The following is a 27,487-nucleotide window of genomic DNA, read 5'->3' on the forward strand; positions in this document are numbered from 1 at the left end:
TCACTTCAGGTATTACTTTCTCCCGTGGGTTCTCAATCTGTGGTCTGTGGAGTATGAATAGCACATGAAGTCATTCCTGCTGATACCCACAAGGAAACATTAGAAAATCATGCAACGATTGGCATGTCAGCGGAGAAGGGCAAATGTACCGCATTACCATTTCTTTATCAAAACGAGTCCTGCAGTTCAGCTCTGGCCATTGTGTGTTTGCAGATCAATCGTAACTGGGTTTTTTCCCCTCTCTGTGCATATTTATTTATTCTGTCTTTCTTTTCAATTCCATTTTGGGCCTGATCCTGCAAGCACCAGCTGGTTGCGCAGTCCGTTCTCCTCTGCCCAAAGTGAAGATGCTTCATGGCAAAGCAGCCACTAATCTCATCTCAGCTGCTCGCCCTCATTTCTCCTTGCTGCAAGGCGATTCTCTCACGTGTGTGTGTGCACGGAGTGCGAGGGATAACAGTTTGCTGGCCTGGAAGGGGACCAAGCGCTCGTCCCCTGGGTAAGCTGGCCTGCACGTTAAGTGGAAACTTTCATTATTTACCAACCGGTCAAAGTGATTTTGCTATTGACAGAAGCTTCATTATGTCAGCCGTTCCATTCTTTGAAAACATGGGCAAAACAGAGAAAGCGTGGTGGCAGGGAGGGGGAAATTCCATTTCTTCCTAAATTGAGTGGAAACATCTTCAGGAAAATTAAAGAAAAACCCGAGAGAAGGAGAAGAGCAAAAGAAATAACTGTAGCCAAAGCCACTTTCCTTTTTCTTTTTCAATCTCCCTTCCAACATGCTCCTGGTAAAATCATTACAAAGGCCGTTTATTTTTAAAATTGAAAGATTGGGGAGAGTCATAATGAGATATTATGTGTAAAAGTTGCACATAAATTTCCTTCTGTCATATTTTGGGCTCGCCTAACGCATCCCCTTGGCAGGCCTGAGGGAAGCTGATCACTTTAGTATAGATTGTGTGTGCTTCAATAATATTGCCCAAGGACAGAGCTACTGGGTGGCTGAGTTGGCTACATGCTGATTTAAAAATTAGCTGGGCTTTTATTGGCCACACTAAATTGTTCTCAAAAGAATAAAGTTTTATACCAGAATGAAGAAGCGTGTTTGGAGCAAGACTCTTCTCCTCTTTTGTCTTTTGGAGAATGCAATTTTTTTACTTACCAGAGAGTTTTGTTCTTTCTTGCCTTTATGGAGAGCCACGGAAGAAAGGCAAAGTGATTGTGGTGTGTAATACAGAGAAAAAGGCCTACGTTGAGTGTTTGGTCTCTGGAGTCTTTCCTTACGGGTCACCCTGCACAGATCCTGCGGATACAGAGTTGGAGAGTACAGACCTGGTCTTGGTCTCAGGGATCTGTCTTCCTTTTTTAAGTGTAAGGACACAAGATGCCATAAATTTATTACAGAAGAGTCCTGAAATGTTTTTTTTATCGTCTTTGTGATTAGGCGAGTTTGAGATTTACTGTCATGTCTGCAGTCTGGGATCTGTGGCCCTTCTCTGAGTTGTAAGCTTGTTCTGAAGGCCATGGGACTCAGGCATGGTTTTTCTGCTGAATTTAGTGGGCCCTGATGAAGATTTTTATTCCTTTCTTCATATTTTGTCTTCTTTGTCTTTATCTTTCTGAGGATTTAGTCCTTCTAGGATCTCTGCTGAGGGATCTCCACAGCTGCCAAGAGCTGGGACATTTCCTTTTCCTTTCCTTTCTTGGTCTAAACTAGAAACTGGTCTTCAAGGAGGCAAAGACCATCAAAGAGCACAAGAATAAATAGTAATTCATAGCTGCCTTTGCTAATATGCTTAATTTAGAGCTCTGAGTCCAAGTTCTAGCCACATCTCCTTTGTATTCCATTTTTTTTTATGAAATACTTGACCTATTTACTCACTTTTTGACCTAGCAGGGTAAGAAATATAAGATGGAAAAGACATGACCAAAATGAGAGGTTTAAATAAATAGCTTTTAGCGTGGGAGAAGGCCAAATTCATTGTAACTGTAAACATGGGTTTTTTTGAGATGAGCCAAATCTGAATACCCTTATACTCTGGGCAAATCTGAGTGAATCTGAGCTTCACATCTAGTCTGTGTCTCAGGCCTGTGCCAAGCAAAAACTTGAACTGAAACTTGGAAAGCCAATACTTTAGCTCATTTTGTTCAGATAATCATGCTCCGAACCAAACCTCCCAAGCTTGTCCTGTTGGGAGTTACAGTTAATTAAATTAAAATTTCAGTTGTCTTCACCTGTATCTTCATCTCTGGGCAGCAGCCTTGGGCGAGGTTGAAAGTGAAACTTGCTTCCTTTGCTTCAAGGCAGCTTTGTCTGAATCGACTCCAGAATCAAAAACACCATGTGCAGCTATTAAAACTCTCACCGCAAGCTTCTCTACCGGCATTTCTGAATACCTGGTTCCTGCAGGTAACCCAGCGTGCTTTCATCTTGTGTGGATTGTAAAAGAAGGCATCAGGGTTTATTAAAGAGTTTGTGTTGCTAACGTGTCATACATCACACCATTAATTAAGAGAAATTCCCTTTTTCCCCAATTGTGTGGCTTCATAAAGCTGCCAACACGTGTATATTATCCGTGTCTCCCCACCCTGGCCTAACCCAAATGCTGCACGACGGATTGTGCCCCAGAGAAGCTCCAGCCTCTTCAGGTAATTCGATTGCTGAGTCTCCAAAACCAAGGAATTAAAGAAACCTCTGCACTGGGCTCTGCTCCTTTTGTAATTAGTACCAGAGCGAGTGAGTGGAGTGAAGTGGGGTGGGGCGCGTACATGTGTTCCCAATCACAGCCCACACAATGAAAATATTTTCTTTCTGGGACAGTCTGAAGAAACCTCATGGGGATCTGGGGCTTATATATATATATATATATATATATATGTGTGTGTGTGTGTGTATGTAATAATTATAATTATCCTCATTAGAAAGTTAGCTCCAAAGCTCTGTGACGTGCTTTAAAAATTGATGGGAGAGCTGGGTGATGTGCCAAAGAATCCCAGCCCACGCACGACCTCTCGCATCGCCCCGGGTGCTCGGGGTGGCGGGGCAGCGCTCGAACCAGGGCCAGCCTGTGCCTCGGGTGCTGCTGCGTGCAGCACGAGGCTGACGTTCGCCTGCCTTCAGCAGGGGCTGGACGGTTAAGATGGGTACATCCTTTGTCCATCTGGTTTCCCACTGTGTGCAGCACATGGAAACCGGTTGCTTTTGTAACATTTTTCCACCCAGCTTTGATTCCCTAGCAGCCACAGAGGGTTTTATTTATCCAGGGTGGTCAAAGAAGCAGCACGTGCTCACCTAATAGCCCCCCAAATGTCTGTGCTTCTCACCAGTGCTCCTCCTCCCTGGATCAGGGACACATAATGGGATGCTGGATTGTTATTTTACAGAGGGTAACAGTAGTTTCCCTCAGACTGAGCCGTAGGGTATAATTAGAGCTGTTCAGGAATTTTGTCATTAAGAGTCTTTTGGTTGGAAAATGCCAATTCTTTGAAACAAACTTTTTGGAGTAAAGAGGAAGGTTTCTTGTGTCAAAGAGGGACAAACTCTGGAATAACCACTAGCCCTGGGTAAAGGAGAGCTGTGTTCAAGTCCCAGCTCCAGTGAAAGTGCAAGTTACTTATATGTAAAAAAAATAGCACTGTCGTGAAGAATCCTGTACTCACTCTGCATAAGCAAACTGTAGAGCAAGAGCTTCAAAGAGATCCTCCCTGTTTGAGCAGAGATTCTTGATTATTTCCTATTTCTCAGGAAGCATAATCAGTTTAAGGACTTGTGTGACTCTCAAAAATGAGAGCATTCCTTTAAAAGGTAATATTGACAACTTGTGCAGGGAGGAATAACCTTCAGAAGTGCTCCTGCTGAAGTGACCGCACCGCTGACGAGCACAGGGCAGTTGTTAAGGAGAGACCTGAAGCTCTCCAGTCACAGGCAGACCTGGATACCAAAACTGTCCTGCAAGCAATTAATTAACAGCCTGGCGCTGTCATTGCATTAGTAACTCTATTAGTAATGCACACAAATCCCACACACTGCTAACTAACAATAACAATTCACTCCATCGTGAAGATGACATTGCTCCGCTGGAGGTGGGATGCCTGACCTATAAGCCGTTAGTCTGCATCCCACAAATAATAGCGCACAGGCGAGCATCACTTCGGTACCCAGCGCTCATCGTAATTATCTAATCCTGCCTGATTATGGCACTCCCAGGAGTAATTCCAGCATGTTGGTCCAGCATGTTCTCTGCCAGGAACAGCAGAGCGCAGATATCCTATAGAAATATTACTCTCTAGGTCACAATACGGCCTGGGCTGGATGGGGAAGGAAGGGGCTAGGAAAGCTGTTCGGAAGGCAAGTCAGGTTTCCAAGCTCTGTGCATTATAGGTTATAACAAATTAACCAGAGTAGACAACTATGCAACATACTTCATTATGTTTGTTGCTCACCTCCAGATACATATATGGGAAAAAAAGGCACTTTTTTTGTAAAGAATTTTTCTGCTGCTCAAGGACTTTGGTTTATTACATGATTGCTGCTTCAGTGAAATCTACCTAACTCTCTGGCAAAGGCTGGCTTTGACGAATGCTCAGATTTGAAGGAATTCTGGAAGAAATTACTGGAGTGAGACTTTTCAATATTTTCATAAAGAAAGCTATGTTTCTCATTTGAAGGTGATTTTATTATTTGAAAATTGAATAGTCTTTTTGTAGATAGGTAATTGTCAAATTTTGAAATAACAATGTACTTAATTTTTCTTTATCTCTATTGAGCTGGTATCACTATGGTATGTATCATTTACCGTTCTTACTGCAAAAGGAAAATATGTGAGATAACTCCTTTACCAAAAAAAAAAAGAAACAATCTGTTGGGAGAAGTGATTCAGAAATTTCAAGAAGTCTTGAATGTAAGAAGATCTTTTCCCTCCTCTTTCAAGTACCGGTTGCTCAAATACCATTTAATGTTCGTTTTACTTTTGGCTAAGTTTCCCGTTTTAAAGATTTTCAGTTTGCATTGAGCTTGGAAATCCATGTGGTAGCCACTGAGGACTTGTGCTACTGGCAAACGTTGCCAGGAGCTGCAGATCCAAGAAATCAAACGCAGGAAATCTACTCCTAGAAACAGAGTTTCCAGGGAAATCCTGTTGGGAGTGAGAAGATCCATGAGTCACTACTATCAAGGCCTGAGCACTTGGTGCCAAGGGGGATGGAAAATCAGTGTTGGGGCTTAGCGACACTGGAGCTGAGAAAGCAGCCACTAAGGATTAGAAGGATGAGTGTAGCAGGGCAGAGAGAAGAAAGAAACAAGAAGGGTGGTTCTTTTCCTGATTTGAGTTCGTGTCAGTGCTGTATTTCCAAGCGACAGAGAGGCTCGGCTAACCCACAACAGCAATGCCTGCTTTAAGGTTTTTTTTCCCCCCTAAAATTTGTTTATTAAGAACTCATTTGAAATAATGAAATACTGGATGTCAGTTTATTCAGAGTAAATTTTAGCATAGACTTCTGGGTATGGGGAGCATCACTTCTGAGCTAAAATCATGCATGAACTCTGTGAACACTTTGGCTTCTCTTTGTAAACTTTCCCAGATAAGCATGATTTCATTTTTGGAAATGGCCTCTTGTTTCTCTGTTTCATTTTCAGGTATTCTTTCTGATCTGCTGCCAGGTCATCAGTGCAGTAGTGTGGGAGTTTCATTACGATGTTTAGGAAGCTAAGGACAGACCTTCTGAAAAGACACCAATAAGTACCCCAGTTACCCACACTTCAGCTTCTAGGAAAGTTTTCACACTGAGCTTATTTTGACTCACACAGATTTTTGCTGTAGATTTTAGTCAGAAACAGAACTCAGTGCACTTGACTTTAGCCTGAAATGAACATCTGAAGCAACAGAGAGGTTCTGACTCTGAATCTCAGTCTGTAGCTGGTATCTGCAGCTGTGTCCACCACATTGCAAGACCAAATTGTAATTAATACCTCAATACCCTCGTAGTATCAATTTTTGCAATAAACCCTCAGCGCTTGGTTTATTCTGATATTTTAAAACTTGGAAAAAAATAATGTGAGTTGCATTTTCACAGATATAAAAAAAAAAAAAGAGACATTTTGTACATGCAACCATATTTTCAGAAGTATTTGTGCATTTGACCACCCGATTTTGTGAGGATTTGTGCAGGAAGGGCTGTGCAGATGGCCAGGTCTGCAGTGCACAGACACTTTGAGAACGTATTAACTGCTACTGAGCATGTGGATTAGGTGCAATTTTTGTGTGCGCAATTAACCACTCCAAAATTTTGATGACAAAGGAATCGTTATGTTCCTGAAAATGTTTACTATATAAATATTGTCCTTTCTGGTTCAGTAGTGTATTATTCTCATGCCTTTTGTACAGCCATAAAACTATCCCTGCTTTTCCGAACTGGAGTAACTGGCATGTGGAATGCAACAGCTGGTTAACTCTGCAATGATCCAAGAGCAGCAGAAGACAAGGAGCGCAGAGGGGGCTGCCTTCTTCTGCCAAGTGTAGAACTAAGCAGCTGCTTTGTATTTTCACATGAACAAAAATGTTTTGTTAACTGCTTCACTGCCGAAGGAGGTACAGGGTCCATGTAACAGGGTATGGGTGCTAGCCCACAGGGTTACTCAGCTTCAAGAGGCTTAGCGATTCTTCTTTTGTTCCAGGTAGTGGCTGACAGCATCTAGGACAAATGCTCCCTTCACAAGAGGAATGATTGATTGTATGACAATAATCAAATAACTTTATTTTCTTTATTTTATTGCATTAAGCATGCCCATATGTGCAGAAATCTCCACTTAAAATAACATACTTAAGATTGCAAAATAACATACTTAAAAGCTAGGAAATGCCAATGAAGATCTATGCTTTTTTATCATCTTTAGTTGTATAAAATAATAGGCTTATAAAAGGATAGTGTGGAAGAGACCTTAAGATGTCATCTAGTTCTGCCTGACTCAAGGCAGGATTGGCTCGATCATCTAACAGTTGTCAAACCTGTTCTTTAATGTCTCAAATTCTCCTGATTCTTCCAAAAGAAGTGTGGCTTTTGGGATCCTAGCGAGGTTGTAGGTTTAGTCCAGAACTGTAAATCTGTATCTTATTATGAAGATGGGAAGGTGAACAAGGAAACTACTGTTAATGAAAAGAAAAGTGAGATTCCTCCATTTAGAGTAAGAGTATCAGAAGTGATACTGAGAAGAGAGCATTTTACCCTTCAAAGGAAATACAGCCTGGAGAAACTGAGATTAGACTTACAAGGGCCAATGTCGAACCTTATGTAGTGTGTTTGCATCCAACAATGCTCCTGCTTTGCTGATCCATGGATGCTGTGGCAAGGGTAATTAGGAAGAAGCTAATAAAATGTCTTAAGCTGTTGTGTCTGATCTGTACTCATACAAATAAAAGAGACGGTGTAGGGGAGGTGCAGTTGTAATCTCAAAAAGAGATTCTGGAGAAAGGGGAAAAGATGCACTGCAAATACTCATGCTCTGGGCTCCAACTAGAAAAGGAGCAAAGCTCATGAAACTGTGAAGTGGCAGAAACCAGCCCATGGGTAAGGTCCTCAAAAGTCAGCTTGTGTGGCCTGTGGGTGTGGTAGAAAAGCTGACCCACTGGCAGCTCCTCCTTAGCAGCTGGAAAAGCTGGGACATCCTTGGGATGGGACACAGCACTGAAGCCTTGAATTGTGTGAAGCACAAGCCCGTGCTTACTGTACCAATGAAATTCAGTAGTAAATTAAATGTGTCTAATTGACCTGTGAAATATGTTGTGCATAAATGAGGATAAACTCTTCAGGAGGGCCTGTTGTGACAGGACGAGGGGTAATGGTTTCAAAATAGAGGGAGGTAGATTTAGATTAGATATTAGGAAAAAAATGTTTACACTGAGGGTGGTGGAGCACTGGCCCAGGTTGCCCAGAGAGGTGGTGGATGCCCCATCCCTGGGAATATTCAAGGCCAAGTTGGACGGGGCTCTGAGCAACCTGATGTGGTTGGAGATGTCCCTGCTCCTTGCAGGGGGGTTGGACTGGGTGGGCTTTGAGGGTCCCTGCCAACCCTAACCATTCTATGATTCTAAATGAGGATGTGTCCTGGTTCTGGCTAGGATGGAGTTAATTTTCACCTGAGATGGGAGAGGAGCTGCAGCTGGTGGCACCCCTGGCTGGGGACACAGCTGGGACAGGTTACTAATTACCCACCAGCTGGGATAGTTTACCCAAATTGGCCCAAGGACTGTTCCATCCCATGTGACATAATGCTCAGTATATAAAGTGGGGACAGGGCTGAGGGGAGGTTGCTGCTACCTTGGAGGGAGCTGGGTGTCAGGATCCACAGTAAGTTACTGTGCTGTAAATTATGTGGTTTTTTTCTGGTTTTTTTTTTCCTTTTTCTTTTTTTTGTTTTCCATCTCTGTTTTGTTTTCTTGTTTTGTTCTCTTAAACTGTTTTTAACTCAACCTGTGAGTTTTGCCTTTTCTTTCCTGATTTTCCTCCCCATCTCACTGCGGGGGGATGATGAGGGGGGAGTGAGTGAGCAACTGTGTAGTATTTTAGCTATTGAGTAGGGCTAAACCATGACAGGATGTCTGAGGTTGGATGCTGACAGTAAGCCCTACAAAGTCAGGAGATTGCAGAGTGGAAGGAAACATTTGCTTACAATATGATGTGAGGAAATGGGATGGCCTTCACCCCTGCGGGCGTGCAGCAGGGAATCGTAAAGCACTAGGTTTCAAGTTGAGTATTTGCTATTATGTCCCAAACTTTGCTGTGCACACTCTGATGTGCAGGGTAAGACCTCCTGAATGCTAGACAAAGACAAGGCAACTGGAGAGTGATCCAATTGCAATGCTGAATGCCTGTACTTTATCTTCTGTTTATTCCTAACCTTCTGTTTAAAGTAATCTCTGAGTTTAACTTGCTAAACAAACCTTTCTTATTCATAAGTCTTTCTGTTTTGAAGGATGGAGGGGGAGTGAAGCAAGATGAGGCTGACAAACAGGGTGAACTGTTTTTGGGAAGACAGTGACTCTTGAGGAGTATGGACCCAGGGATACGTTTAGGGGAAAACAGGGAATGGAGAGTATTTGCAGCCAGATTGGAATCAGTCAGTGTGGGGGCCAGTAAGGCCAAGTGCCAAGTCTTGGAAATAGTACCTTCTATCAGGCATAGAAGGTCATCAGAAGAAAAGAAAGCAGATAGTAGAGGAATGCTCTGGACTAAAATGGACCAAAGCTTCACATTGCCAAACCACCTAGAGAAGGGCCTGCTTGTTTTCTCATATTCCTTTCTCGGTCTGTCTTCCATGTGAAGATGTGACTCCAAAAGAGTTTGGTCTTACAAACATTTGGAAGTCTTGGGTAATGTGATTTCCAGAAGTGGATGTAGGGGTTTCTGTTGAAAACTGCAAGAGTTGTGTGTTCAAACACACCAGTCTGGATCATTCAATCCTTACTGCTACATTATGCTCTGAGGAACAGAAGTCTTTTCTTATATTCCCCTGAGAAGCTGAACTGCTTTCTCATCTCCTGACATGCCAAAATTGCTGTTGGAAGTAACACTTAGAATGTCACAGTTCTGAGAAAAGTGGTAAAGCATGTGTTTGGCTTTACTCACACTGAGAAGCTTCTCTGAGGACTTGACTGCCATCTACTTAAGGTTAAGCACAAATTGAGCATCACCAAACATGGGGAGTCAGCATGGGTTTGGGTAAACTTAAACAATTAGCTTTGAAGCTTTGGTGAACCTTCAGGTGCTTGTTTGTTAGAACCTGGCCCTCAAATTAAATGGTGGCTCCAAGCATCCCCCACAGGCTTATCACATCCAGATCAGGTCCTGACTTGAATATGGTATAAAGCATATATTTCCAAAATCTGCTGGATGGATGAGCTAGCCTTTTAGACAGAGTTTTGGATACTCAGTGCAAATTAGCCTCAGTTATGTATCAATATCTTATTTTATGTCATGGCTCCAGGAAAAAAAAAAGGGGAGCATGATACTTGAAACAATTTTTTTAAAACAAATTTTCATTTTAATAAAGCCTAGATAAATTATGAGTTGATTCTCCTTCAGCCATTATTTACTAGACATTTTTAGAGATTATCTATTTATTTATTGCCCTCTGAGACCACTGGAGAGGAAGGAAAATGCAGTTAGTCCATCACTCCCTCAATAAAGAGAGATGCAAACTCTTAATAAAGTATCGATGGCACCCCAAGGGGACAAAAAGAGATTTGCATCTCCATGGCCCAGTTGACACACGAGTTACCAAAGCAGCAGCGAGGTCCTGTCAGAGAACAGAGCACGATGAGAGAGAAGGGAGCAAAACATGATTTCTACTGGCATGCAGTGAACAAGCTAAGCTGTGTAAAAATGAATACGTGAAATTAAAAGGATTAATGGGACAAGTTAGTGCAGGGTAACAGGGAAAGTCCCCTGTCTAGGCACTTCTGCCAGGTTCCACCCAGACAGGTTAGTTGGTTTTGTTTTGGGTTTTGTTTTTTGGGTTTTTTTTTTTAACCTTATTTCTTTTGTAAGTAAAATTTCATCTAGAAACCACCTTATGAACAAAGTTCAATTCCTCTCCCCCAGCTCCACCTGGATAAGCCCTTTGAGCATTTAAAATTTTCTTTTATTTAAAAAAATCATGGTGGTTTTCACAAAAGCCCGAAATCTTGGCTTGGTATGAGGAAGGCTAACGGCATGTTAGCCGTCAGAAATCATCCAGCGAGTTCATTTGCATCAAATGCTCCTCTTAACCTCATGTTGTAAATCACTTTTAAATAGCCATGCCGCTTCACCCCAGGGCTGGCCACCGTTCAGGACAGAGCAGAAGAGTTTCTGCTTGTGCTGTGAAGGCCTTTGAAATCACTTATGATAAAGATGTATGGATGCAATGTTAATTATTTAAATTTACTATTTAAATCACAAAGCAGGGCCTAAATATTTTTCTACATAACTTTTTTTTTGCTATGGAGTACGGTCTTTTCAAGCCTGTTCACTCTCACTTCTGAAGTTAAACAAAGTTACGTGAGTATATGCAGCACTTGCCCCATTAGGTGGTTGGGCTTATTTTGTTGGGGTTTTTTTTTGGGGGGGGGGGTTAGTACTATACCTGATTTTCATCTTGCAAAAGGCAATTACAATATTCACAAGATGATAGTCATTTTATGTAACAGAAGGCTGGCTAATTGAGGGAAAGGGATGATATTTGGGAATGAAAACAAAGCTGCGACATGTAAAATTACATATAAAGTGAGGGTTTTTTTTTCTCCCCATAAAATTCTCAAGAAGTGAACTCCAGATGTCAGTATTTAAACACTGTCAGGTATTGCTTGTATTAGTGTAGCATCTACAGACTTACAGGGAATCACAGGTTGCACACTTCTCACCTGAGGGGCATAGCGTGTGTTAAGGAGCTTATGGCTTTAGGTGGACAAGTCAGAAACAGTGAAGACAGGGAAGTGTTAGCACTATTTTGGTTTAGTTTTTCTCCTTTTTAAAAATAACTGCAACAAGTTTCAGCTGACTTAGATTAATCAGAATTTAAGATGATGTAGAGTTTGATGCCATGGGGGGAAAAAAAAAAAAAAGATAAAAAAGAAACCTTGAAGTCTACAGGTACACTGATAATCTATTGACCCAGGCTTTCCACTGAGTAGGTAGGTGGAGATCAGAATAAGCCTGGGCAGCTTCAGTGGTCAGCTGTTGTCATTGCTTCTTGGTAGACTGAAGCTATGTGGACAGGTCTGCACCTTGGTACTGCTGCTGTCACATCGTTGGCTTCTTGCAAGGGCAAAACCATTGTCCTCCAGGTCACTTCTTCACTCATATCAGCCCTATTCACGCCCCAAGTAGTTGTTGCTGACTGTCTGTAGCTATAAGTGGTTGGGTTACATCACCTGGAAAGGTGAAGTGGCTTATCTGCTGTCTGGGGAAGAGGTAGTTTGGAGGTGTTGCTGCTATGCCGGCTCTGACAAGCATGTTTGATCTCTTTGAGGATTTTTTTTACTCTGTTTTTGCTGGCTTATCATTTTTCTTGACCTAAAAGAAAACTTAAGTCAGGTTTGGAGGTCCTACTGCTCCTCGTGACCAGTTTGCATCTACTAAAGGAGATTTATTGAACAGCTTGAGGATTTATAAGCAGTTCCTTATATTCCTGAAGTCTTGTCCCAGGAGGTATTAGGATGAATTCACTGGGAATGTTAGATTTTTTTTTTCTACTTGATCTGACAAGGTTTTATTCAGTAATGCAAGGCCTTCCTCCCCTGCTCATCACTGCTTTTCTCCATGCCCATATGTCCCGGTGGGAGCACATACAGGCGAGGCTATACATATCACCACTGGAAAACAGGGTAGCCAATGCTAATCCCTCACTTTTGTCAGAAGAGAACAGTTTGTCCGAATGCAAAAATACGCCTGTGAGACCAGCGAGTTTATCAAACATAGCAAATGCTAACACAAGAGACTTGCTGCTGAGGAGAATTAAAGCTAAGCTGGACTTGGCCAAAAGGGTAATGGGAGCCAGAGCTGGACGAAAAAAAAGAAGCATACTTAAAAAATACTGGTTTGCTTAGATTGTTGAATTGTGGTTGAAGGAATGAAAGAGGGGACAGGGCTGTTGCTAGGAGTTTCGCTGTGACAGGGAATGTATGTGTAGGAACATCTGGTATGTTTGGTCCTCACACTCCAGGTCTTTTACCATATCCTGCCCAGCACTGCTGAAGCAAACCAGGTGTAAGTGGTTTCAACAGAACAGCCAAAACCACATCTTACTCGAAGAAATTGTGTCTTGAACATGAGGGCTTTGTTCTCTAGGGCCAGAGCTCCTCTCTCCACACTGGTAGTCCGTGAACGTGTTTACAGAGGCCAGCAGCCCAAAGGAATTGAATTCAGGATCTTGAAAGCTTCGGCCTTCACAAAATAAACCTTCAAAGGAGATTCAGAAATATTAGCAACAAAACACTTTCTATTCTCATCCACGGCAGCCCCCTCCATTCCTGTCTCATGTTTATTTAACAATTTAAAAAATAAATCCATTGCTTTGAGCTGAGGGGATTGATATTTTTAAGGTCTGTGGGTTTTTTTTTTCCATGTACACTTCCCATAATATTCTATATTTTCTTTTTCCTTTTGTTATTTTACTTTAACCATCCTTTGCTCTTGTTGGCAATTACAGCTCTTGCTTTTTCCTTATGTTGGCAATACGATAGGTAAGGTGAGGAAATGCTGATGACAAAAAATCCTACGCTCCTCTTTACCTGAGTGGTCCAGATTGATGCCTCTTTTCCACATGGGAGGTTTGGCTTAAAATAGATCCAAAAGGCCGTATTTTCAAATATCAGCACTCGCGCTGTTTCTCCAGTGTCTGTTCCCCGTGCTTTTAGCACTGAATTGGTGTGAGCCTCACAAAAAGCGTAGTCAGTAGGCTGCTTAAGTTTCATTTAAAAAGAAATAAAACTCAAATCCCTGGGATCTACTTAGTTGCCAAAAAAACTGGACAAACACCAGAGCTAATTTGAACGATTTGCTCTAAATTACTCTTGTGAGTTTAGCTCCTTGCTTGCTTACTGGGTAGTTCAGAAATCAAACCAAATATATGGAGCAGACCTACAATTTTGGAAAAAAATAATGAGGATTTTTTGCTACATCCAAGTAGATGGATTTGACTCATCTTGTCTGATGAGACTGATTGCCAATATCACATTATATTGTTTCTATTCCCTCCTTGTGTGGCTGAAGCATTTCAAATGGGGGGGGGGAAGGGGGGAAGCAAAACCTAAAAGCAATTAAAAATAAACAAATTCGTAATGACATTCATATGCATATTTTTCAAGCCCGCTTTTTCTAACTGCATCTCCTGTCTAACAAACTATATTATTTCTGCCGTAGGCATAGTCTCTTTTTAATTTTTTTAATGACTATATAGTAGAAAGGTCCTTGACCCCTTGGGCTTTCCTCTATGCCCATGAATGCTTACAGTCAGTTACAAACATCAGAACAGAGCACCTTAAAAGTGGAAACAAAGAGGAAAAAAAAAACAAAACCAAAACCAATTCATGTATTATCTAAGTGTTTCTGATGCTCATATGCCAGTCAGGCTACTCTGGAGATGGTTCTCAGCAGCTTTCTAACTTCATGTAAGAGGAGAATGAAGTGTTTAGCCATCAGATCTTCAGGGCTTAACCCACTTTTCTCATTCAGCAACAACTACCTGGTGACCACATGTTAATAATCCAGCTCTGTGCATGAGCTATGCTGGTCTTCAATCTGTAAGAGTCCCAGCAGCAAAAGCCTCTCAAATTGAGAGCATTTCCTGTAGTGTGGAGCATCTTCTGCCATTTCTCCATGGGGATGCTAGTGCCTTTCCCAAGGCAGCAGGTTTCAGAGGAAGACAAGGCAATGGTGAAAGACCACATCTCACCAACTACTTCTACTGGATGAGGGCACAAAGGCCTTCACTGGAGAACTAGCAAATCTCCAAGACGCAGAGGCAGATAATTATGTGAGGGAGATAATGTTGGTTGGGTCAGCTGAGAGGAAGCTAGTAACACTTGAAGCAGCAGTGCACAAGGAGACGTGGGGACACACCAAGAGACTGACCAACATCCCTGTGCACAAGAGTGCTGTAGTCCGCACGCATGCCTGGCACACGCATGTTCGAAAGGCTGATGGCTCTTGCACACCTGGATGAAGCAGAGTTTATCCCTGCTGACCAGCCAGGAGAAGCAGCCCATGCCACAGAGATCCTGTTTTCAGAACTAGCACCATTTTTAATAGTTTGACCATCAAAAATAGGAGAGAATAGCCACACGGGGGAAAAAAAAAGTCTATGTGGATTAACTTTATTTTTCTCAGCACAACCACCTTATCAGGGCTGCAAGACAAGACTACTTGACAAGAAAAACACTTGTTAGAAACATGTGAAGGGAAAAAAAAAATAGAGAAAAACGCTCTACTCATCAGTATTGTTCTTACTGCTTATGTTCCCCTCCTCCACCTCCTTGGAACTAACCTGACATGGAAACTGCAGGTTTGCCCCGTGAAGAGGAGGCATCGAGCACCTTGCAGGTGAACCTGCGGTCGGGAGGCTGCTGGCTGCAGAACGTCTGCGGGCCTCCTGCAGGGCTCAACCTACCGCGCAGGGCAACTGATTTTCGAACCGGTTCAGCATGCCATTGCTTGTGCAAAACACGTGTCCAGCCACTGGGCTTGCATAAATTGGCTGTAAATAGTTAATTAAATGCATTTGTACCCCACCACCTGATTTGCATGCGGAATTGTCAAAACAGCCGTGCTAAGATTAGACACAATGTACTCCCTGAGCACAATTGTGCCACTGAAACACTGAAAATCTGGCGCATTGAGTTAAATTTTCACATTGTGCCTTCTTGTGTAATAACAATAATCTCCTCTGCCTTGGAGTATAATCGCAATAAAGAGCTTTTTGTGATTCATTCAGTGTTTATTCACTCAGTAAACAGCCCTTTATTGCTTTTTATACTACAAAGCAAATGAGATTATTGCTTAAATTGTCCGGTAGCAACTAGCTTCTGTCCTCTGGCTTGCTTGTTCAGTTTGTTTTTGTGTTGTGGTTTTGGAAAAGAAAACTTGTTTAAAATTAGCTCCCCAATAAATCACAGTAACAATGAAGTGAGAGTTTCTGCAGTGTGACAGATTTGTAGCTTTTTATGTTTGTAATGATGATGATACATTTTCTAGCTTACTTATTCCCTTCTGCCTTTATTCTCCCAAACTCTGAAGTCTTCTGCAGTGAAGAAAATCCCAAGGTGCTGGAGTCTGGGAAGGGGGAACTTGCAGTCCTTGGGCTGCACAGCTGCCTCTGTGGTATTCCTGGATGGAAATGTGCAGGAAAGAGGCAAAGAAAGTAAACAGGCAGGAGTCCAATGCTCAGCAGCAAGAGACATCACCTCTAGTTCACGTCCTACCCTGCTCCTAAAAGCTTGAGTGATTTCTTTCACTCATCTGTGCCAATACAATAAGGTTGGGGATGTTATCTCCTTCAGAAAGTGCCCCAGAATGGTTAGCAATAAACTTTTTTTTTGTTGTCATTCAGTGGCTCTACAAGTGGTTCCCAAGAGCAGCTGTTCTTAACTACCATCTCTCCGTGAGTATGTATGGTGGAGCATCTCTGCAGGCATCAGAAAAGAAGGACTGAGAACATTGTAGTGCTCATCACAGAGAACAGCTGGTCAGCTGTAGCTGACATTTGTTCATTCACTCCTTTCCTGAGTGTGCAAATGGAGTGGCCCCTAATTATTCCTCACCACAGGGCCAAGTGGTGTATACACCAAGAGAACAGGGAAGACTATTTCTCTCTTTCAGACAGTAACATATAAATGGCATTTCTTATTTCAGTCCTGCCAACTTTCAGATGTTAGCAAAGCATTTCACTGATAATTATTGATCTTCTGTATTTATAGAAAGCTAGGACCTAGTACAATTCAATATTCAGGAGATGCCAATTTTCTATGAATACCTGAGAATGACTTGGTCATTTTCCATTTCTGTAATTGCTTCTGTATTGCAGGGGCATGAATTGCATTCTTTAAAATCCACCTAGAAATGGAACATGGGCAAGGAAGCTGTGCCTGAATTTCTTCTTACTGAAGCCAGGCATGCTGTTTTTAATTTGAGCACCTCAAGTATTAATATCCAACTTCACTTACTCACATTTGGTGTCAGTTTCCACACTCAAATGGATACCTTAAATTAATTGATCAAGAATTGCAAATTGGAGCTCTCAACCTGTTAAATATGCAACTGGGTCTGTATTTTCTCTAATGCACTATATATATTCTCCAGGAATCTTTGCATTTAGCTAGTCTTGACAGCTTTTGCATGACCATATTTCTCCTTTGGGTAATAGTTTTTCCTAGATTTAGCTCTTTTTCCTCTTCTGTGTTGTTACATTCAGTTGTCTTTTTAGCTTATAGCACCTATTTAGTTTATAGCACCCTAAACTAGGCAGTGACATGGTTCTTGAACAGAGCAGTTCAAGTCTTTGGGACTTGAGGATCTTGGAGGACTTTTCCAACCTTAAAGATTCTATGAATCTAAGTTCCTGCTCCATTGAAGTCTCCAACAAAACCTCAGCCTAGGGCACCAGAAAGGAGAAGGTACATTCCCATTGCCCTGAGCTTGTAATAGGGTTTGGCACCTCAGAGCTGAAGGACCTGATCTAGTTGTTCCCAGGATAAATCTGACATGTGAGCTAGTACCTACCGTGTGCCCAACCTTGCTTACTGTGCTAACTGGTAGCTTACGTGCTGTGGAGGTTGACCTCACTGATCATATGGATATCTCCTGGCTCTTGAAAGTGAGAGCAAGGCCTTGAGTGCCATATTACAGTTTTGACAGCAAAACCTTCAGAGGTTCTTCTTTGGGATGCCACAGTATAAAAGCTATCCTGACTCTGGACAAAAAAAAAGTACATCTTTAAATAACTCATTTAAATATAACTCATATTTCTTTGATGCTAAAATAATCATTAATTTTCACTGCATATCATTGTCTGTGTGTACATTAAAGGGGAGATTTCAGAGCCAGTACCGGCAGGCAAGCAGTGTCCTCCCTTTGGGAGCGAGAGGCAAGCAGGCGTCAAACTGTCAGGGAGGCTGTTGGACATCTCTCAGTTCATCTCATGCCAGTGGCTCCTGCAGAGGTGATGGCTCAGAGCAGTGCTCTGTGCTTTCCAGATCTGCATCAGAAGTGCCCTGGAAATATCCCACTCCCTTGCAGGAGGTGTGTGCGTGGCCCCCGTCCCCTGTGCCCGCAGCGGGATGTTTCCCTGTGAGACCTTTCCCAGTTCTGGCACCGGCTCTCGGATGGACATGACATGTTTGGTTTCACTGGGTGGGAATACACCCCACTTCACGGTTTCCATGCAGAAGAAACTTGCTAAGTGCACGGCCTCATCTATGATTAGATTTTTGTTTCACAGGGCAACAGTGATTTATGAAGCATATTTTCATGTGGTAACCAGAAAATGTTTCCATTTAATGACTGGACAGTGTACTTTTCTTTATCAAACTTGCTTGAAAACCTCTTATTGTTTTAAGAATACATTCTCACAGGAGACTTGTTGCTTTAACCACATTTCATTTTAAAGGGGCTCTGTTTTGGTTTGCTAAAGCTTTCAGATTGCTGGGGGAAGCATGTGGTTTGTTGGAGTCGGGTGAGGAAACGTGAGCCCATGGTCAATGTGCCAAGCAGGAACTTAAGTGTTTCTTCAGTTATCAGCCCTGACACTCAGTTTTTGGGTGCCCTTGAGCAAGTCACTTTGCCTCCATGCGAGTCAGCTCCCTATTCAATAAAGAAGGGTCCTATTCATTTTCCCTTGTTGTCCTTCAGCCTGTTTGTCTCTTCGAACTCTTTGCTGGAGGCTCTGGTTCTCACTGGGGCTTGCAGGGTGCCCAGCATGGTGAGGGTATGCAGTCCTGTCTGTGCCAGAATATTAATTAATCATTCAAATAAATCATATCAAAGAAGTATTGCTCCAGAAAAGAGCTCACCACAGACAGTCTCTGAGGGCCTCCAGTACAGCCTTAGAGCTGCTGGAGATGCACTGTCTTTTCGAACGTGGCCCATGGACATGATTAAGAGAACTGCCTCAAATCATCCCAACTTTCTCACTATTAAACAGCAGCTACAGCTCCTTCTCTTTTGATTTTCTTTTCTTATTCTTTTTTTTTTTTTTTTGAACCTGGCAGCCTTAGTCAATAAGCCATAAGCGCCTAGCTAAGAAGAACTGCTGTCATCAGACAAAAAGGCCTCCAAGTCCACATCCCTAACAACCTATTTTAATAACAAGAGCAATAACGGGATTTATTATGCATGCGGCTTTCTGCAATCATTTCTGAAGAGAAAATTAGTTTGAAGCCTTAGGCGACAGTTGAACTCTCAGAGGCGCCTAAAATAAAATAAGGGGGGGGGGGGCAGGGGGGAAGGGAGTGGGCTGAAAAAATAATAACTGGGGAAAAAAAGTGCAACGGGAAAAGTTATTGGAGCAAGCATGCTGGTAAACTTTACCTGTGACTTGCTCTTGTCCTCTGGAGGGTTTGCCAGGCTGCCAGCAGCACAGCCCCGGTGCCTAATGGACTGCACACATGGAGCGGCAACAAATCCCAGAGGGGCTCTGTGCCGAGGAGTAAATCTCAGTGCAGCCAAGGGGTTAAAAGAAAGAAAGAAAAAAAAAATTAAAAGAAAAAAGAAGAGGACAAGGGCTGGGTGAGCTGCTGGAGGCAGGAGGTATAAGAGCTGCTGGCTGTAGGTTAGGAGCAGGAACAAATCCAGCACTCATTAATGTCCTGAGCTGTGCAGGCATCTGCCTCAGGGACCCACTGCCACTGCCCCCACACTTGCCTCTTCACAATGGCCAAAAATTGCCTCTCTTCCCAACCAGCTTCAGGTCCACCTTGAAACTGAGGCTTAGGTACCGGCACCAGCCTGCCCTGAAGCACCAGCAGCATCCTCTGCTGAATGTAAAGAGAGGAGATGAAGTGTGGTAGTGGGAGGAGGATACTGTTTCAGTTCACAGCAGTGACCCTGCTCTTTTCTCCATCCAAGGGGAGGCCAAGCTGTAAACTGGTTTCTTGCATTTCCCTCGGGTTCTCACTATACCCAGACCTCTCGTCCTTCCTCAGCCCGGTCCTGTGGCATGTGAAGGGATTTGAAGGGCTGGAGGCAGATGGCATCTGGTAGCTGGAACAGGCTGAGATACAACCTGAAACCCAGAAATTACTTCAGCAGCGTGGTGCCAGGAACTGCCTCCCAAGGCATGCCCCATGCAGGATGGCTTCTGTCTCCAGCAGAGATCTGAGGAAAAACACAATGTTTCAGTGGCAAAGCTGGCTTCTCCCCTGCCCTGAAGATGACTTCCCTGTCGCAGGGTGAACCAGTACCAAGGAATTCAAGCGCTGCAGCCGACCCAGGGCCAGGTGCCATGATGCCAAACCACCTCCTCTCCCTCCTAACACCATCCGAGAAAGACAAATCCGATTACTTTGTGTATGTAGGATTGAGTACTCTGTATATATACATATATTTATTTTTTTTTTTTTTTTAATTCTTGGGTTGTTTTATTTTTTTTTTCCCCCTTCCTGAGGCAATGTATAAACTTAAATGCTGGAAATAGTGTGGACCCAGCTGACTGAGACCAATAATCTCAAACCTGCTATTAGACGCTCCTTGCTTTTTGGGCTCTGGTTTGAGGACACATTAGTTTACTTCAACTCTGGAGTTTGAGGCCGCCCCTTTTGGACTGTAAGGGGTGGCCAAAGAAAATAATGTGTGGTTATTGTTTAAAAAGTCATCGTACCAGAAAAGTATATCACTTAAAGGCAACATCAGAGAGCAGGGTCTTCTGCTGGCTTCATCTATGGCCTTGGCTAACCAAATAATTCCATAGTGATATTTATGGCTGGTATATAAAAAAGAAAATGGTCTGAAATCCTGTGGCTGTTTGGTACCCGCGTTTTTAATGTCTGACTGCTTATTCATTCTAAAAAGTGGGATTTAATAAGACAGTTATTGTATGTTATTTAAATACCAATTGATTATTAAAAACATATTTATTTATAACTACAAATTATAAAGTACTTGAGGAAGAGCAGCCAATCAAACCAGTGGGCTGCCTGGTGAACATCCTTTTCTAAGCCCATCTTTTTATATATAGAAAAGAGGTTGACTTATGCAGCGGGAATAAAACTAACTTAACTGCCTTTATGGGTCATTTCTTTCTTTGATGAATACTTGTAACTCCCTTTAACGGTAATAGGACCTTTGCTTTCCAACTGAGCAGAAAATAAACAGACCTCACCGTAGGGGCTCTATTGCCTTTTGGGGGGCTCCGGGCGAGGTTAAGCAGAGGCGGATGAAATGTTCTCTGCTTTAATAAGGCATGCCTAAAATATTCCTGAATAAGATCCTCTTTCCTTCTTTCCTGACAAATGCTACCCAGAGGGTCCCGCTGGTTGCACTGGTGCTTGCCAGTAATGCGAAACGCCATACCGGCGAGTCAAACCCCGTTTTGCCGTGGCGGAGTCCCACTCCCTGGCAGTCACATCAGAAGGCTGGGCTGATCGTGAACAGATCTCTTTCTTCCCAGCAGTCTTTTTCTCTTTCTCTTACACATACATTCCTGATCGTCTTTGAATAAAGACATGTTGAAAGCTAGAAGACGTGAGGAACACTCATCCCATCTTTCCTTTCCCTTTTGGTTTGGGTTTTTTTTCCCCACTTTGTTTTACCTTTTTTTTTTTTTTTTCCCCTAGTTAAATTACATGATTAATGAAGACTTGGGGGTGCGGGGGAAGGTAGCTCTTTCCTAACTCCTTTTCCAAATGCAAAGCGCAGCTGGTTTTGCAAATACAGGTTCTGCGGCTTCAACAAGCTTTCACAGCACAGCAGGCCTGACTTGCAGCCAAAAAGGAGAAAATCTGATATGGTATTTATGTCTCTGTTTAGGGAAATTAACTCAAAACAAAGTGTTAGCTGAAAAAGAAGACAATGGGAGAGAGGAGAAGAAACTTGTTCTTTAAGGAGAAAACAAAAGGAAGCCAAAAGGCTCCCAGATAAATGAGAAACACTTTGAAATCCTGTATCCTGGTGGCTTTATGGGTTAACTTTGCACAGAAAATGGCTTGCTTTTCCTTTGTGAGTCTCGTTAACATCTGAGGGTTGCACACCGAGGTGCCGTATCACCAGTAGGTATCAGTCAGCGGCTCCCCAGAGATGGATGTAACTACATCCATTCACGTGAGACCTGGGTCCAGGGAAACAGGCACATCCCAGGGTGAGGTGTTAAAGCCAGGGCCCTACTGCACCAACTTGCTTTTCTTTCCACAGGTCTCTCTTTTTAACTTACACGTTCTTTTAGGTTATTGATGTTATTTTCTAACACGTGTTTTGATTCACTAATACAAATATTTGCAATTAACAGATGTGTTGATTCAATCTCTGTTTCATTGTATCTTTTCCCCTTTCAGTGTAGCAAAAAAAAAAAAATCCAGTGCTAAAAAAACCAAGACCTTTAAAAAGATCTTAATTATATTTCAATATCAGTCTTGTTTTGGTTGAAAGAAACTTCTTCCGTTATTAATTAAGAGGAATTTGCTTAAGTTAGTTCCACTGAACAAACACTCTGTTTTACTGCATGAGGCCAAAAACTTTGAATTTTCATTTGCTGTGAGTGAAGCCCTGCTGTTACTGAACCAAATGCTGTATAACTTAGAGTAACAGCAATAGTGGGCCAAGTCTTGCAGGTTTTACAGAAACCTCTGTAACCCTCAAAGTATTTCTGAGATAGCCGTTCACACCAGCAGCTGAGCTCCAGATGAATCATTTATTATGAGTACATGGCCTGTTAAACCTCCTTTCCTCTGCCCACAGTTAGTGGGGAAAAAAAAAAAAAAATCTGTTATCTTCTTGCTGTTTGCTCAAAATTTCATGCTAACAAATTTCTGTCTGGCCAAAAAAAATTCTTTTTTTCCAAGTTGTTGCTGTTTATAGAGCATAATAGGAAGTTGGAGGTAGAGATCATTAACGTAGTTTCCCACCTGTGCCCCTGCACTGAATGCTACACAGGAGGCTCTGAAGGATGCTCTGCAGAGATCTCGCTGCAGGTCCACACTTCTTTGGAGTGAGGTGGGACAGAGTGTATCAGCCCAAAAACCTAGCCCAAATATCAGCTCAGGATTTTCCTCTGCATTGAAGAGAAAGAGGTTTCTGCCCAAGTCCTCAATGATTTGATTGCTTTTGTCCTCATTTTGCCGAGAGAGGTTGGTGTAAGAATGAGCTGGAGCAAAGGCTGGCAGATTATTGCACTAGTAATGCAGTAGCTTTAACAGATCCCCAGAAAAAAAAAAAAAATAGTTCACATCGTGCCAGGAAGCAGAGCCTTAGCTTCAGCAAGGTTGTTGCTCTTGAAATACAAGGTCCCAGTTTGAACGGGTTTTGGACCTTGACCCAGCGCCTTGCATTCAGCTGGGCTGAACTCCAGCAGTGCTGGAGGAGGGCAGGATTTAGAGCTGGATCTGGATTTTATAACTCTGGTTTAACTTCAGGCTTGCGTGTGGAAAAGGGTCTGGACTGATTTATACGGTTCCTCTGTGAGTCTCAGCGTTGCGTTGCGGAGGGCTCCACACAGGCACAGCGTGCACAGCCAGTTGATGGTCCAGCCGGTTTGCGATCTGGGCAAAGCCACCTCACTGCCAGGGCAGGCATTCAGACGCACGCTTTTGGACAACTAACCCGCACTTAAATACCATTTACACCTATTAATGGCATCGCGGTGACATCTGGTACAGTAACTGCAGAGGATTACGTGAAGTGAAGGGTGAAATAACTTCACCAAAAGGCAAAGGCTGAAGCATTCCCTTTTGTGTATTGAACATTCCCGTAGGCTCTGTTCTTGCTCTTTTCAGACAATGCTTTCTTGGCTGGCTGGATTATTGTGTATCACCTCTCTAACCTGCTGTATTAATTTCCATTGACTGTGAAAAGAACTTGTCAAATAAGGAGGGAAAAGGCGGGGGGGGAGTCTTTTAATCCATAAGGCACAGTTCTTAAAAGCACCTTGTTGTGCAGTAGCTGCACACCAGTGAAGAATTTGTCAAGAGTACAGGGCTGCTGCTAATTGTCTGAATAAATTACAGCTTCGGAGCCTGGAAGCCACAAATCATGTCATTGTAGCACTAAGCCGTTCCTTTATGGAATTGGTCTTTTACAACCTGGAAAAAAACTTTTTAGAAGACTGCCCTCGGGGAAAAATTAGAGAGTGGGGGGAGAGCAAGTGTTTGTGTGTGTGTCCATGGGATGTGAACAGGGCAGCTCTGCAGGCTCCCAGCAGCTGCCTCCGAGAGCAGGGCTCCCCATTTCCTCGCCTTTTACACCGATACCAGCCAAGCCATCTGAAGCAGCGAGACCACAGGTCAAGCCCTTTGAAGTGCTGGAGAAGTGAGCAGGATTAAGAGAGATTTTTTTGGCTGGTGGTCACTCCTGCAGTACAGACCCCAGGTCATTCCTCCCCGGACCAGTAGGACATGCCAGCTTCAAAAGAAAATATTAAATCTATAGCTAAGCACATACTGCAGATTCATATGACACTCAATTTGTTGCAGAGGACTTGCACAAGGCACTATTGATTATTTTAGCCCTTAAAACACTTTTTTTTTTTTTTTTTAACAAGTGTGGAGCGACAGGTACATGTCACCCTCGCAGTGCAGGTATTTGCCCATTTTGATTTTTCCTACGAGCTTTAGCTATAGTAAAAGAAAAAGGAATACAGGATTTTTTTCATTATCTTCTGAAGTATCTGGTTTCAGAGTGTGGGCTGAGTCCTGCTCTCACTGTTGTCATTTGAAAGACTCCTACTGAGTTCAGCAGTCTTTGGATGGAGGCAGGTCCATGTGCAGTAATCCAGTGTGGCACAATCTTTAAAGGGGAGTGGAGCTCTGTGTAGAGAATGACTCTTTGAGATAATTCCCAGTTCATACTGTGACTTAGACAATAAAGGGGAAAGTGCTCACTGGAATTTCCTTAAGGCAACCTGAACCTGCACTCAGGCTCTTTCCCAGTTTATTAGCAGTGTTTGGCAAAGTACTTCAGGCTTCGTTGCTGACCACAGTAATTGGTTACCAGACACTAGAGGACAAGCTGCCTGATAAAATTCAGAGGCTGTAATGAGGGAGACAGGCATGATAACACAGTAATAAATCACAGCCGTTAGGGTATATTTCTGGAACGGTTGGCAGAAGAGTTTCAATCAGAAGTCAAGAACCTGTAGCTTCATGTCGTACTCCCCTTCGCGGTCAAATCTCACCCTGGATCCTCTCCAGGTGTCAGGTCAGATGCAGCAGTGAGGCTCATGCTAAGAGAAGGCAACCGCAGATGAAATGGCAGACAGGAGATGTGCTCAGACTTGTTCTTCAGAGGTTGCACTAGAAAAAAAAAAACAATTATATACTTCAGGAAGTTTAGTTCCTAGACCAACTATCCATTAGTTCACTATATGAATAATTAATTGCAAGTCCAGGTAGCTGCCTGGAATCATTCTCTGCCCAACCCAAAAGTGACAGGGATAAACGCACACCACTGACTCAGTAAGTGGATGAAAAGCTTAGCAAAGCTGATGAAAAAAGTCTCAGTGTCATCAGCGGCTCCAAATCCTGCAGCATCTGCTTGGGACAAGCAGTGTGGGGACAAACATGTTTTGCATCAATAGGGAAAACAGCTGCTTCCCCCCGCTGCTTCCCTTTTTTAGTAATCTCTGCGGGCAGGGTAGTCCATGTGCCAAAGGCAGTTTATGAGAAGAAAGCCTTTCTTCTACCAAAACTACAGCGAGTCCTTAGCTTTAATGCGTAACTACTAGTTTCATCATTTATCTTTTAACTTGGACACGTCCTGTGCTGCAGGACATGCCCTGCCCTGCCAAATCTCTTTCTAAAACATTAGTTCTGTCCCCAAATCCACCCCATCATAGCAGATCGCTCCATCACTGCTTCTTTATAAAGTTTTTTCCACCTTCCTTGGAAAAGTCGGGTAGGCAAAACGCTGACATAGATGAGCAAGTGTGACGGTTTCGACAGAGAGAGACAGATGGCTGGATCCGAAAGTACCAGCCTGATATACAGGGGTCACAAACTAAAGCTCTGTATCTGGGCTCTGCGGCTTGCCTTTCAAAGTGTGGAAAATTCTCTGAGAACGATCTGCAGGCAGTTGCAGACGTGTTAGGACGTGCAGTGCGGAGCCGTCCCCGGAGAATCCAGGTGCCAATACACTGGTTCACTTTTACCGCTGAAATTACAGGATGAGTTGAGCCCAGCCTCTGATGATGCCGGTATTGTTTAATGTTCTGTATTACGGATTTACCTGAAGGTGAATGATAGCCTGTTCCACTTCCTGTATGTTTTCTTTGGTGGTCAACATTTTCTTGAGGTTTATCATCAGGATTGTAACACAAGGTATGCTAGAATAGATATAACTATGAATTTGAGGAAAAGTATACTGAGGGCTACATTTCTTTACAATAGTGTAAATAAGAAGCCACTTTTTTTTTTTCAGTTTCCAAAGATAAAATTGAAGGAACTCATGATAGAGCCCAAATAAAGCTCTTAAGTTTCAGAAATTAAAACATATATTTGTAATTTCATAGACTTGTATTGTTGGTTAGCTCTGACCCCACACTGGTGCAGTCTGGTTGTGTCCACAGTACTGCAGGAGTCACTAGATGTAATGAAGGTACCAAATATCTACTGCGATTTCTCTCAAAGAGAGCTAAATCCTGGAAGATCTGGTGTGGGGTCTGAGAAGCGAGGCTCTATCACGCACCATCTCTAAGGGCTGCTCCTCCTGTTATCTTCCCGTGCACCTGGCCTGGTGCTGGGGAATGTAGAAGACAGCTGTGGTTTGGCTCTATGAGAGAGGAGCACAATAGGGGCTGTCTGCACCAAAGATTTGCACCTTCCTCTGTGAGCCAGGTACCTCTGTGCACCAAAGTGAGTCACTCTGATAGCATGAAGGGACACCGCTGCAGCCCTGAACGCGCACAACACACCTACATCTTTGTGCATATCCACCCCAGATGCACAACTCTCCCGTGCAAAGGCACTGCCATGTGGCTAGGTGACCATGTCTCCATTTGCATTCTTCCCCCTGATTGCCACTGGAGCTGGAATGGCTTCTTCTGCATGGAATTTTTGCTGTTGTGTGTAACCATACCTTTATCTCTGGTTTCAGTTTGGTGCAGAGAAAATTAATTCTTTTGGCAGATCTTTCCACTGTCAGTGGGGGTTCTTATGGAACATTATCAATGCTTCTCGCCCTGATGATGCATAACACTAATCCATCATTAGAGCAAGAGTATGCTCTGATGATGGATTAAAATAATTTATCATAAGAACAAGGGGCTATAATGTAACACCGTCAAAAGATGGCACCATGCGGAGACAAACAGATCAATGAGGAAATTCAGTAATGCTTGTCAAATCAAGTGGAGCTGCTGCCAAGAGGCTCTTCTGCAGCAAAAGTTTGGCAACCTGTGAAAATATCATTATTCTCCTTGCTGAAACAACTCCTTGCAGTAATGGCAGTGATTTAAGGATTTTTCTTTTTTTGGACAACAAAGGGAAGCTCCCATTGCTACCCACCCCCTTTTTGGGACTATATATTCCAGGTGCAATTACAGATCTCTTTCGCCCTATGCAAGTCTTAATTTTTAAGGCCATTCACATAATGAAATGCAAATATAACAGCTATTTAAACCATCAGTCCAAAGTAGGTTTGCTGCAGCATGGTTAAGTGACTGAGGAAGAGAATTTAAAACTCGGGAGACGTGGTTATAGTCTTCACTTTCTTTTGGAAGCACTACATCTGTAATTCGGCACTTCATTCCTGTCTAGTGCACATTTGCTTAACCATAGCCATATGTTTACGTGGATTCTTCAGAACTCTGTTAAAA

This window comes from Chlamydotis macqueenii, chromosome 16 (genome assembly GCF_036417535.1).
Source record: "Chlamydotis macqueenii isolate bChlMac1 chromosome 16, bChlMac1.mat, whole genome shotgun sequence".
NCBI lineage: Eukaryota > Metazoa > Chordata > Aves > Otidiformes > Otididae > Chlamydotis > Chlamydotis macqueenii.